Below are 14,918 nucleotides of genomic sequence, written 5' to 3' on the forward strand. Positions count from 1 at the left end.
CTCTTTTACTTTCAAGCCCTTTACCATCTATTCTCATCCACCTATAACTGTATTTTCTATTATTCCCCTGTATTAACCTTTTGCTTCCATCAACCTAGTCTAATCAAAGACTGCCAATACATAGTGTCTGTTCATGATTTTGAAACTTCCTTTGTACTTGGAAATTATTCTATCATTTTTTCTTTAGAAAAAGCAGCCTTCAATACTGTTCTTGAGGTTTGGTAACCATCAGTGTCAGTAGCTGTTGCACATGTGTGCTTGTATTAACACATCTAATAATTTAATAATTGTGCTTTTTTAGTTTCCTAGCTCCTCAGACCCTGTCCAAAACAGATATTTCTCTCTCTTCATTAAGTGGATAGAACTTAATCATTCTCCTACATTAAAAAAAAAAAAGGCTTTCAGAACATGTTACAGTTGCTTTCCATAACGATTTTATTGAGGTACCCATTCAATCAACAAATACTAAGTGCCTACTATCTACCAGGCTCTAAGTGATATGGCAGTCAATAAAACAAAGTCTCTGTCTTCATAGAGCTGACAATCTAGTTGGAAAAAGAAAAATAACATGTAACTAGGCATACAACTTATTTGTGTTGATATGTTATGGAGAAAAATTAAGCAGGGAAAAGTATAGTTGGAAGGTGCTATTTTATAAAGAGAAGTTAAGAAAGACCTCACTGACATCTCTTTTTTTATTTTTTAGTTTTTTAGTTGTAGATGGACACAAGGTCTTTATTTTATTTATGTGGTGCTGAGGACTGAACCCAGTGCCCCATGCATTCGAGGCAAGGGGTCCACCAATGAGCCACAACCCCAGCCCTCATTGACATCTTGAACAGAGACTTGAAAGAAGACAGGGAGCAGGTCAAGGAGGTATTATCAGGTAAATCCATCTCAGGCAGAATAACTGTAAGTACAAAAGCTCTGAGGTGGGACATGCTTCATTTACTAGAAGGAGACCAAAGTTGTTGGAGCTGAGAAAGCAAGGGGGACAGGGTGGGACATAAAAGTCAGACAGGAAAAGTGGAAGTCTGTATCATACAGGGTCTGTAGATCACTATAATGAAATTGGCCTTAACTCTGAGAGAATCAGGAAACAAATGATGGCTAACTGAGTAGAGGAATGACATAATCAGACTTACATTTTAAGTTGGTGAGTTTTGGCTGCTGTGTTGAAAGATGCAGAGAAGCAAGAAGGAGGGAAACAAGTTTAGCACTACTGTAATGATCCAGGAAAGAAGTTTGGGGGGCTTGGACCAGAATAACTCACAGTGAAGATGTTTGGGTGCTGTATTTTTTCAAAGGTACAGCCAACATGATTTACTCAAGGACAGAATGTGCAACACTGTTGAAACAAGAATGGCGAAATAAAGAGGCCACGTGCATTGGAGCACACCTGCAATCCCAATAGCTTGGGAGGCTGAGGCAAGAGGATCAAAAATTCAAAGCCAGCCTCAACAACCGTGAGGCACTAAACAATTCAGTTAGGCCCTGTCTCTAAATAAAATACAAAATAGGGCTGGGGATGTGGCTCAGGGGCTGAGTGCCCCTGAGTTCCATCCCCAGTACAAAAAAAACAAAAGGGCACAATAAGGCAATGATAGGAAAGAGACAATGAAAGCAATGAAAGAGAGTGTAAGTTTTACTGTGCCATCACCAGCATTGGTGTTTTGACAATAAAAATCTTTACCTATTTAATGAGAAACACAACCTCATTATTTTTATATTTTATCTCTTTAATTCTAGAAAATTTTATTTTGCTTTTTATATTGTTTGGTAAATTGTTTATTCTTGACATTTACACATTTACTATTAGGGATCTGTGAATTACAGAAATGATGAATGAATAAAATTAATTCATGAAGGATCTTGCGTTGAATTCTTTTACTAGTTAAACTAATTGCTATTCCTTGGATCCAGTGATAACTGTTTTTGTGCCAGTACTACACTACTACATTACTGTTGCCTTATTAAGTTCTACTACCCCGGGCAATGCTCCCTTTCCCTAATTATGATTCTTTTTAACTCTCTAAATGGTCTTCCATGATCTTACAGATAAATTGTTGAACTGTCAATTTCAAGACAAATCCTACTGGAACTTGATTACAATTGCAATAAATTTATGGATTATTTTGAAGGAACATTGACATCATTATAATATTCAGACTTTCTATCCAAAAAGATAAAAATCTTAATCTAATATTTGTTTACCTCTGTCTTTGTGGTTTTCTTCAGCTGGGTCACACTGTATTCATCTATTTCTTAGTGTCTTAACTTTGTTGTTATGTGAATGGATCTTGAACTATTATCCATTCCTCCACTTCCTTGTCTTTAAATCTCAGGTGGTGGCTTATATAAAACTATAAAACTAGATATACTCAGGATGGATGAAGTTGAAGAAGAAAGAAGTTCCATAATAAAGGAGGTACCCAGTAATTCTGAGGTAAAAATACAAAGAAGACAAAGAGGAAAAAATATTATGGAACAAAAGATGAGAATATGGCAATGAAGGAATCATGTTTTCAAAAGATGTACACCTAGAACACAGGGAAGAAACAGCACCTTTTTTAGAAATATAAAAATTTTAAAGAGCTTTTGGGTAAGGATAAAAGGGAAAATAAACACAAAGGATAATACTGAGAAAGTATAGTAGGATAACTATATGAGAGATATTAGGACTACTTCCTAATACAAACTGGTCCAGAAGCAAAATACATGAGTGTTGAAAATTTTAAATATCCAATTATGCATTAAACATGTATCAGATAAATTCTTAAACTGACATAACAAGTCTTTTTCTCTGAAATTTCAGAAAGTAAAGAGGTGAAATATTTTCCTAAGCCAAAACAACTGGTTAATAAGGTATCATAACAGAAAGTACAAGAAAGCATTCAGATTATATTGGAATGTGAAATAGAACATACACTGTCCAATAAAACTTCCTGAGTTGATAGAAATATTCATCTACACTACCTTGTATGGCTATCATTAGCCACATGGGGTCACTTTTAATGTGCCGAAGGCAACTTAAGAACTAAGTTTTATTTATTTATTTTAAGAAGCTTTTAAACTGTGAAATCTTTTTCTTGCGGACAGAGCTACTTGGAATTGAACCCAGGGGTGCTTTACCATTGAGTTAATCCCCAGTGTTTTTTTTTTTTTTTTTTTTTAATTGTAAACAAATGGGATACATGTTGTTTCTCTGTTTGTACATGGAGTCAAGGCATACCATTTGTGTAATATAAATTTACATATGGTAATGTTGTTTGATTCATTCTGTTATTTTATTCCCTTCTCCTCCCCCCTCCCACCCCTCTTTTCCCTCTATACAGTTCTTCCTTCCTCCATTCTTACCACCCTCCTTAACCCTAACCCTAAACCTAACCCTAACACTAACCCCTCCCACCCCCCATTATATGTCCTCATTTGCTTATCAGCGAAATCATTCGTCCTTTAGTTTATTGAGATTGGCTTATCTCACTTAGCATGACATTCTCCAGTTTCACCCATTTGCCTGCAAATGCCATAATTTTATCATTCTTTATGGCGGAGTAATATTCCATTGTATATATATGCCACAGTTTCTTTATCCATTCATCAATTGAAGGACATCTAGGTTAGTTCCACAGTCTGGCTATTATGAACTGAGCAGCAATGAACATTGATGTGGCTGTATCTCTGCAGTATGCTGATTTTAAGTCCTTTGGGTATAGGCCAAGGAGTGGGATAGCTGGGTCAAATGGTGGTTCCATTCCAAGCTTTCTGAGGAATCTCCATACTGCTTTCCAGAGTGGCTGCACTAATTTGCAACCCCACCAGCAATGTATGAGTGTACCTTTTCCCCACATCCTGTCCAACACCTACTGTTGCTTGTGTTCTTGATAATCGCCATTCTAATTGGGGTGAGATGGAATCTTAGGGTGTTTTGATTTGCATTTCTCTTATTACTAGAGATGTTGAACATTTTTTCATATATCTGTTGATTTCCTGTATATCTTCTTCTGTGAAGTGTCTGTTCATTTCCTTAGCCCATTTGTTGATTGGATTATTTGTATTCTTGGTGTAGTTTTTTGAGTTCTTTATAGATTCTGGAAATTAGTGCTCTATCTGAAGTATGAGTGGCAAAGATATTCTCCCACTCTGTAGGCTCTCTCTTCACATTACTGATAGTTTCCTTTGCTGAGAGAAAGCTTTTTAGTTTGAATCTATCCCAGTTGTTGATTCTTGCTTTTATTTCTCATGCTATGGGAGTCCTGTTAAGGAAATCTGATCCTAAGCCAACAAGTTGAAGATTTGAACCTACTTTTTCTTCTATAAGATGCAGGGTCTCTGGTCTGATTCCAAGGTCCTTGATCCATTTTGAATTGAGTTTTGTGCAGGGTGAGAGATAGGGGTTTAATTTCATTCTGTTGCATATGGTTTTCCAGTTTTCCCAGCACCATTTGTTGAAGAGGCTATCTTTTCTCCATTGCATATTTTTGACCCCTTTGTCTAGTATGAGAAAATTGTATTTATTTGGGTTTGTGTCCATGTCCTCTATTCTGTACCATTGATCTACCTGTCTATTTTTGTTACTATTGCTTTGTAATAGAGTTGAAGATCTGGTATTGTGATACCCCCTGCTTCGCTCTTTCTACTGAGGATTGCTTTAGCTATTCTGGGTTTTTTATTCTTCCAGATGAATTTCATAATTGCTTGCTCTATTTCTGTAAGGTACATCATTGGGATTTTAATTGGAATTGCATTGAATCTGTATAGCACTTTAGGTAGTATGGCCATTTTGACAATATTAATTCTGCCTATCCAAGAACATGGGAGATCTTTCCATCTTCTAAGGTTTCTTTAATTTCTTTCTTTAGTGTTCTGTAGTTTTCATTGTAGAGGTCTTTCACCTCTTTTGTGAGACTGATTCCCAAGTATTTTATTTTTTTCGATGCTATTGTGAATGGGGTAGTTTTCCTAATTTCTCTTTCTGAAGATTCATCACTTATGTATAAAAAAAGCATTGGATTTATGAGCATTGATCTTGTAACCTGCTACTTTACTAAATTTACTTATGAGTTCTAAAAGTTTTCTGGTGGAATTTCCAGGTTCCTCTAAATATATAATCATGTCATCAGCGAACAGGGATAGTTTGAGTTCTTCTTTTCCAATTCGTATCCCTTTAATTTCTTTGGTTTGTCTAATTGCTCTGGTTAGAGGCTCAAGGACGATGTTGAATAGAAGTGGTGAAAGAGGGCATTCATGTCTTGTTCCAGTTTTTAGGGGGAATGCTTTCAGTTTTTCACCATTTAGAATGATAGTGGCCATGGGCTTGGCATAGATGGCCTTTACAATGTTAAGGAATGTTCCCACTACGCCAATTTTTTCTAGTGTTTTGAGCATGAAGGGGTGCTGTATTTTATCAAATGCTTTTTCTGCATCTATCGAAATAATCATGTGATTCTTAACTTTAAGTCTGTTGATATGGTGAATGACATTTATTGATTTCCAGATGTTGAACAACCTTGCATCCCTGGGATAAAACCCACTTGATCGTGGTGCACTATCTTTTTAATATATTTTTGTATGCGATTTGCTAAAATTTTGTTGAGAATTTTCGCATCGACGTTCATTAAGGATATTGGTCTGAAATTTTCTTTCCTTGATGTGTCTCTGTCTGGTTTAGGTATCAGGGTGATATTGGCTTCATAGAATGAGTTTGGGAGGGTTCCCTCCTCTTCTATTTCATGGAATACTTTGAGGAGTATTGGAATGAGCTCTTCTTTAAAGGTTTTGTAGAACTCAGCTGAGAACCCATCTGGTCCCGGACTTTTCTTTGTTGGTAGGCTTTTGATGATCTCTTCTATTTCATTGATTGAAATTGATTTATTTAAGTTGTGTACATCCTCCTCGTTCAGTTTAGGTAATTCATATGTCTCTAGAAACTTGCTGATGTCTTCAAGGTTTTCTGTTTTGTTGGAGTATAGATTTTCAAAATAGCTTCTAATTATGTTTTGTATTTCACTCGTGTCTGTTGTGATATTTCCTTGTTCATTCCGAATTTTAGTAATTTGAGTTTTCTCCCTCTTTCTCTTTGTTAGTGTGGCTAAAGGTTTACCAATTTTGTTTATTTTTTCAAAGAACTAACTATTTTGTTAATTTTTCCGATCATTCCTTTTGTTTCAATTTCGTTGATTTTGGCTCTGATTTTAACTATTTCCTGTCTTCTACTACTTTTGGTGTTGTTCTGCTCTTTTTTTTCTAGGGCTTTGAGCTGTAGTGTTAAGTTGTTTATTTGTTGATTTCTACTTCTTTTGTTGAATGTGCCCCATGAAATAAATCTTCCTCTAAGTACTGGTTTCATAGTGTCCCAGAGATTTTGATATGATGTGTCTTTGTTCTCGTTTACTTCTAAGAATTTTTTAATTTCCCTCCTAATGTCTTGTTATCCATTCATCATAATATTAAATAATAGCATATTATTTAATCTCCAGGTATTGGAGAAGTTTCTGTTTTTTATTCTGTCATTTATTTCTAATTTCAATTCATTATGATCTGATAGAATACAAGGTAGTATCTCTATCTTCTTGTATTTGCTAACAGTAGCTTTGTGGCATAAAATATGGTCTATTTTAGAGAAGGATCCATGTACTGCTGAGAAGAAAGTGTATTTGTTCTTTGTTGGATGGTATATTCTATATATATCCGTTAAGTCTAAATTGTTGATTGTGTTATTGAGATCTATGATTTCTTTATTCAATTTTTGTTTGGAGGATCTATCCAGTGCTGAGAGAGGTGTGTTAAAATCACCTAGTATTATTGTGTTGTGGTCTCTTTGACTTCTGGAATTGAGAAGGATTTGTTTGATGTACATGGATAAGCCAATATTCGGGGCATAGATATTTATGATTGTTATGTCTTGCTGATTTATGCTTCCCTTAAGCAGTATGAAATGTCCTTCTTTATCCCTTCTGACTAACTTTGGCTTGAAGTCCACATTATCTGAAATGAGGATGGATACCCCAGCTTTTTTGCTGAGTCCATGGGCATGGTATGTTTTTCCCCATCCTTTCACCTTTAGTCTATGGGTATCTCTTTCTATGAGATGAGTCTCTTGCAGGCAGCATATTGTTGGATTTTTCTTTTTAACCCAATCTGCCAGTGTATGTCTTTTGATTGATGAGTTCAGGCCATTAACATTCAGGGTTATTATTGTGATATGATTTGTATTCCCAGTCATTTGACTCATTTTTGTTTTTTTGTTTTTTGACATGATTTGGTTTCTCCTTTATTTGGCTATTCCTTTAAGCTAGTTCCTCCCATTGCTGATTTGCTTCGTTGTTTTTCATCTCTTCCTCATGGAATATTTTGCTGAGAATATTCTGTAATGCCGGCTTTCTTTTTGTAAATTCCTTTAGCTTTTGTTTGTCATGGAAGGATCTTATTTCATCGTCAAATCTGAAAGTAAGTTTTGCTGGGTGTAAGATTCTTGGTTGGCATCCATTTTCTTTCAGGGCTTGGTAAATGTTGTTCTAGACCCTTCTAGTTTTTAGGGTCTGGATTGAAAAATCTGCTGATATTCTTATTGGTTTCCCCCTGAATGTAATTTGATTCTTTTCTCTCGCGGCCTTTAAAATTCTGTCTTTATTTTGTATGTTAGGTATTTTCATAATAATGTGCCTTGGTGTGGGTCTGTTGTAATTTTGTATATTTGGAGTCCTGTAATCCTCTTTTACTTGGTTTTCCGTTTCATTCTTCAGATTTGGGAAATTTTCTGATATTATTTCATTGAATAGATTGTTCCTTTGGTTTGTTTCTCTAAGCCTTCCTCAATCCCAATAACTCTTAAATTTGGCCTTTTCATGATATCCCATAATTCTTGTAGATTCTCTTCATGATTTCTTACCATTTTCTCTGTTTGGTCAATTTGTTTTCAAGATTAAATATTTTGTCTTCAGTGTCTGAGGTTCTGTCTTCTAGGTGTTCTATCCTATTGGTTATACTTTCTATGGAGTTTTTAACTTGGTTTATTGTTTCCTTCATTTCAAGGATTTCTGTTTGTTTTTTTTTCAGTATCTCTAACTCTTTATTGAAATGATCTCTTGCTTCCCGTATTTGCTCTTTTAAATGTTGATTGGTGCAATCATTTAATGCCTGCATTTGCTCTTTCATCTCCTCCTTCAATGCCTGCATTTGTTCTTTCATCTCCTCGTTTGCTTCCCTGATTGTTTTAATTATGTACATTCTGAACTCCCTTTCGGACATTTCTTCTGCTGTGCTGTCATTGGGTTTTATTGATATAGTATCTAGGTTTGTTTGGGACATTTTCTTCCCTTGTTTTCTCATATTGGTCAGATGTCAGTGGGACACTGAGATATTGCAGATTTCCTCTATTGGCTTATAGTGTCCCTGTAGATTTCCAGTGTATCACCTCCCAGCCTTCAGTAGCCTGAAGTCTTGGAGGAACTTGATAATGCAGTGCTTCCGAAGAAAGCTGTCCCTAGCCCACTACGTTCCAGAGCTTGGAGCTGGCTCTGTGCGGAAAGGCTCTCACTGGGCGGTCTGCTCCGAGAAGCTGGCCGTGAAAGGAGCCTGCCACCAGAGGGGGCAGGGCTGCTTGGGGTAGTCCCTGGCTGCCTTGTCCTGGTCCCTGAAGCCGCCTGCGGGCCGGAGCTTGCCGCTGGCTCCAGGACTTGGAGTTGGTTCTGTGTAGAAAGGCTCTCACTGGGGAGCCTACTCCGAGAAGCTGGCTGTGTGGAATGGGCCAGTCACCAGAGGGAGCAGGGCTACCTGGGGAAGACTCTAGTTGCCCTGCCCTGCTCTGAGAAGCCGCTCCTATCTGGGTCTGCTGCCAGGGCCGAGCTTCACCCGATGGAGGAGCCTCACCCCGAGGCTCTATTTTAGTCTGAGTTTCTCAATGCCTCCCCTTCTTGAATCCTGGGTTCTGGAGTGACAGGAGATGCAGTCACCCTCTAGTCTGCCATCTTGGATCGCCCAAAGGAAAGAGCCTGCCGTAGGAGGGAGCAGGGCCGCCTGGAGAAGTCTCTGGCTGCCCTGCCCTGGTCCCAGAGGCTGCCTGTGGGCCGGAGCTCTCCACTGGCTCTGGGACTTGTGGCTGGCTCTGTGTAGAAAGGCTCTCACTGGGGGACCTGCTCCGAGAAGCTGGTCGTGTGGAAGGGGCCAGTCGCCGAAGGGAGCAGGGCTACCTGGGGAAGACTCTAGCTGCCCTTCCATGCTCTGAGAAGCCGCCCCTATCCGGGCCTGCAACCCCGGGCCAAGCTTCACCCGGTGGAGGAGACTCACCCGGTGGCTCTATTTTAGTCCGAGTCTCTCAATGCCTCCCCTTCTTGAATCCTGGGTTCTGGAATGATGGGAGATGCAGTCACCCTCTAGTTCGCCATCTTGGATCGCCCCCCCCAGTGGTTTTTTTTATTTGAGACAAGGTCTCACTAAGTTGCTGAGGTTGGTCTCGAACTTGTGATCCTCCTGCTTCAGCTTCCTGAGTCACTGGGATTACAGGCATGTGCTACCATACCTGGATAAATTGCGAAATTATTTGAGACTCACACAGAAGTGGCAAAAATAGTACAGAGTTCCTGTGAACCCTTTCCCCAGTTTCCTCCAGTGATAATTTCTACATCAATGCAGTACAATGATCCAAATCAGTAAACTGACATTAGTACTACTAACTACAGAACTTATTTGGATTTCAATAGTTTCCCATGTACTCACTTACTCTTTCCTCTCACTCTTTTATAACAATTATTATCACAATCAGAATATAAAACTATTCCATCATTCCCCCAAAGTTCCTCATACTACCCTTTTGAAGTCACAAGTTCACCCCAACCAGAATTTCTGGCAAACACTGATCTGTTCTCCATTGCTATAACATGTTACTGAAAAAAAAAATTTTTTTTTTTTTTTTTTTTTTTCTGTACTGGGGATTGAAACAAGGGCCTTGTGCATGCTGGGCAAGTGCTCTCCCACTGAGCCCACAGCCCCATTCCTAAAATATTTTCTATGGAGTTATATAGTATGTAACCTTTTGAAATTGACTTCTCTCAATATTTCACACTGTCAGATATATCAAAAGTTCATCCCTTTTTACTGCTGAACAGTACTTCATTTTATGGAGATATAAAATAATACGGGTACGAATGGGTAAACAGTGGTATATATGTATGTGTGTGTATATATACACACAAACACACACACATACACACAAATATACCACTGTTGGTTTACCCATTCATCTATTAAAGGGTCTTTATGTTATGTCAGGTTTGAGCCATTATAAATAAAACTGCTATGAACGTTACTGCATGGGTTTTTGTGTGAATACTATTTCCATTTTTCTAGAGTAAATATCTACAGGTATGATTGTTGGTTTTTATGATAAATATATCTCCAACTTTGCAAGAAAGTACCAAATTGCTTACCAGAGTGCTATATCATTTTACATTCTTACCAAATATATAAGGAACATGGTAGATTCCATATCCATATATTTGGTATTTTCTATTTAAGCCAATCTAATGGGTGTATGTGTTATTTTATTGCAGCTTAACTTACATTTCCTTAATGGCTAAAGATTTTGAACATCTTTTCAAATGCTTATTGACTAGTACCATATCTTCTTGGAGAAATACCTGTTTAAACCTTTTGCTACACACACATAAAGTTAGGGGTTTACCATATTAAAGCAGTTCTAGATAAAAGAAAGCAACTTTCAGAAATTCTTTAAAAGCAAATATGAGGCTGGGGTGGTAACTCAGTGGTAGAGCACTTGCCTCGCATGCGTGAGGTTCTGGGTTCAATTCTCAGCACCACATAAATAAAATAAAGGTATTGCGTCCATCTACAACTTAAAAACATTAAAAAAAAAAAGCAAATGTGAGGAAAAAAAGATATAGCAATAAAGAAGGTTGGTAGGTTTTAAAAACAAAATCTGACTTGTCTATTTGAGTTATATTACCAAGAAAGAAAAAACGTAGAAGAAAATGTGAAGTAACTACAAATTTAGGGCCTTGAGTTCACATTTTAAAAGGACATAAACAGCAGAAAGCCAGACCCCAAAGGGTGACTCAACTATCAATGAGAAGTCTACAATTTAAAATGATTTGAGTTTTTAAAAAAATGCCAAAAAGTGAATATTACTTTCCTGGTACTTGGTTCAGACTTGCAGTTTTAAATTCTGTCTTTTAATTCAGACTATATAATTCAATAAATGTCCATATAAAATCCTAGAAATCTAATCAGAAATCCCAATCAGGAATACAACCTAACTCGGAGCCAAGATGCTATCCTTTGTCTAAGTGGAAGTCAGACTGCATGAATTTGAATCCCAATCCTGCCACTTGTAACTGTGCTGCCTTATGAAAACAAATTAACTATGTTAGTCTATTCCAACAACAAAATGGAGAAAATAAGAATATTCATTTCATGAGGATTAACATATATCAAATTCAAAGAACAATGCCTAGGATACAGGAAATGTTCACTAAATGCTATTGCTGTTTTTGCTCTAATTTACTCATCAAACATTTTCTACTTTGCACCAGGCCCTGAAAGAATGATGTTCAATAATCCAGGGTGATGGTCCTTATGCCACTCTTTAATGAGGGCAATGACAGAGGCAAGCACAGCAGCTAGCAGGGACAGAGGGTGGACCTTCTGTTTTTTTCCCATTTTGCTCATTTTCAGAAAAGGCCACATTCATATGTAAAGAATTAATTTCTGATGTCACATTCAGAAATAACCACTGCTAATATTTTTACGGAAATATTTTACATATTTTCTTATAAAAATTCACAAATGAGGTTGCAGAATGAGCTTAGTGGTAGTGTGCCTGCCTAGCATGTGTGAAGCCCTGGCTTTGATCTCCAGCATCACACACGAACACACACATAAAATTTACAAATGTATATTTATAAAACATGGACCATATCAGGTATACCACAACTTACTTTAAGACTATCTCATGAATTTACTTCTGTGTCAGAATAGACCTAACTCCATATTTTATCATTTGGATGAAATAATTCTTTATAACATCTGTTATTGTTGAACATTTTGGTTATTTACTATATTCTGTTTTTAAATAAGCCCTGGTAAATTTTCTTATGCCTACACTTTAGTTATTCAGTTAATTTCTTACTAGAGTGTATACCATAAAATGTTGAGTCAAAAAGGGTATTTATGTGTATACACAAATCTTTAAGATACATAGGGCCAACCTACCCTTCAGAAAACTGCCAACTTATACTTCCAATATCAGTATAAAAGATTGTCTACACAGCATGTTCTCCTGGAGTTGTACCACTCTTCACATTTTTGATAATCTGACAGATGGAAAAGTAGAAGTACACTGTCTCAGTTTACACCTGATAACTGGTGAGCCTGAACGTCTCTTCATTTACCTGGCAGACATTTTGTCATTGTTCATTCATGAAGTCTTTCTTTTTGTCTTTGTTCATTTTAAGAGGGAATGCATAAATTGGAAATGTCAAAAATAAAATAAAGGGGGGCATACATGCACAGTTTTGAAAGATCAGTGAGAGTTAGACAAAAAGGAAGAATACTCCAGGCAGAGGGAAACATATATGGAGGCACAGAGATTCCAGAAGTATAGGCATTTCCAGCTGGTTTCACTGTGGGGGACTGTAGAGGCAGCAAGAGGAAAAGAAACCAGAGAGCAACAGGACTATGCCACAGGCTGCCTTGTATGCTAAGCTAGGGAGACTGAACTTTATTCTGAAAGCTACTCAAAAAACAGGCTTTTAGGCTGGGGAGTAATATGAAATTTATAATTTAGAAAGATCATTCTAGTAGCTGAGTGGGAAATAGAGAGACAGGGACCAAACTGGAAAAATACAAATCAATTAAGAGACTGCTGTAATCTGTGCAAGAACATCTAAACCAAGTAGGTGGTAGTGGTAACAAAGAAAGGGCACTGATCAGACAGCCAAGGAGCAAGAATCCATAGAACTCAGGGGAAGGAAAAAGCGAAAGAGAGGCATCTTGATTTCCTGACTTGGGTATTAGAATATACTGTTACTCCCAACACAGACTTTGGTTTTGGCTTTATGAGGGGTGGTTGAAGAGAGTTTGATTTTGAATGTTATTTGAGGAAGTACCCATGCAATATCCAAATGGTGATTACCAGGTAAAATGTGAATATAACTTGCAGAGAGATCTGGGTTGGAGATGCAGCTCTGAAAAGTGACTCAGGGTGAATGTCCTCTCAGAGTGAGGACAGCTCTGAGCTGAGGACACAACTGAGGACACTACATTTCTGTGTAAAACACAGGAAAAGAATTCTCAGAGGAATTCTAAAAAGAACAGTTAGAAAGGTTAACAGCAGATTATGTGCTTATGGAGGCTGAAGGAGGGACTTTCAAACTGTCACCAGCATTAGCTACTGCTGAGAGACCAAGGACAGATATGAATAACCCACTGGGTTTGTTAATATGGAAAGTCACCGATAACCTTAGTAATTGCAATTTCAGGGGCTCAGTGTCAAGGATGTGGTGTAAATAGATCAGATTTTCATTGATTTCTTTTGTTAATAAAAGGGGGGGCTAAAATTATGTTGCTATATTGTATGTGTATGATATTGAATATTAAGGAACAAAGGAAAGAAACACTTTCAGCAATTCACCAAAGATCTCCCATTAGGATGACACTTGCTTATGCAATAAGCTTTGACTCTGATAGATTAGCTAACCAATATTTCATTCACTGTATATTAGTGGAGACTTTATTAAATCATCTGAGGAGTATAAGCTCTATTTTTTCATTAGGCTTCTTTTAAAAGTTGATGAAGATGAAATTCCTAAAAATTTAGGGAATTCCTAAAAATTTTCACAAAAAAGTATTTTGGGAGGTAAAGTTTGCTTATAAATTTTAAGAAAGCAGCAATCTTCAAATAATCAAACAATGAGAAAGTTCTTGGTGTTAGAATCACATTAACTATTAAGTTACTCTACTTTTAAATTCAGCAATACTTTTTTTGGACATTTTAACATAATTGAAATGATGGTACATCTTATAGTTAGTAACATCTTAAAATTTCTATTGGCCAGGCAGAATTGTGACATTGTCACTGAATGATACCTTATAGCAAGAGTGGGAAAATACCATCATACAAAACATGAATAATGATCTGGCAAAAGACAAAACAAAACAAAACCCAAACAAACAAAAACAAAACCAAAAAAAAAAAAAAAAACCCTCAAGGAATACAGCATTTCTCTTTGCAGAAATGTTTCATCACCATTCTTGATGGCATAGAAGAGGATATTGTGAGAAAAAGGATGAACACAGATGACTCTAAGTTGAAAAATGATTTGAAATAGTCAGAACCAGAACTGACAATATTCTAGAAATATTTTAACCAATTATTTTCCCTATGTTCGTGCACGGGAGTGATAAGAAATTAAAAATATCTGTCAACAAAAACTAAAAGAGTTCTTTCAATATGTGAAAAAGTTCTAAATTATGAGCATTATATCAAAGTTTCATAAGTTTTCTTTCTTTTTAAAAATGTGTTATTTTATTTGTTCTAATTAGTTGTACATGACAGTAGAATGCATTTATACATTTTGATCATACATAAAGGGAGTGTAATCTCTTATTTTTCTGATTATACATATTGTAGGATCACATCAGTCATGCAGTCATACATGTACATGCAGTAATGTCTGTTTCACTCTACTATCCTTCCTTCCCTAATACCCCTTCCCCTCCCTCTCCCTTCACTCCCCTCCACCTAATATAAAATAACTCTAAGGAGTATTCTTTTTTTCTTAATAGCAAATGGAATAATGAGTGTTCTACAATCTTAGATACAATGAAATATTGTAAAAACTTCCCATCAGTCTAAACATGTTATATTCTGCTTTCTATCCTTGATACAAAAGACTTTTTGG

At 36.8% G+C, this 14,918-nt stretch overlaps 1 protein-coding gene across 3 annotated transcripts in view; it reads right to left on the minus strand.

The window, feature by feature from the left end:
- The window catches only part of Ppp2r3a (protein phosphatase 2 regulatory subunit B''alpha), a 164,568-nt gene that overhangs the window by 121,923 nt on the left and 27,727 nt on the right, over nucleotides 1-14,918 (minus strand). The gene's annotated exons all lie outside the window — the stretch shown is intronic.

Source organism: Sciurus carolinensis, chromosome 9 (genome assembly GCF_902686445.1).
Source record: "Sciurus carolinensis chromosome 9, mSciCar1.2, whole genome shotgun sequence".
NCBI classification, from domain to species: domain Eukaryota; kingdom Metazoa; phylum Chordata; class Mammalia; order Rodentia; family Sciuridae; genus Sciurus; species Sciurus carolinensis.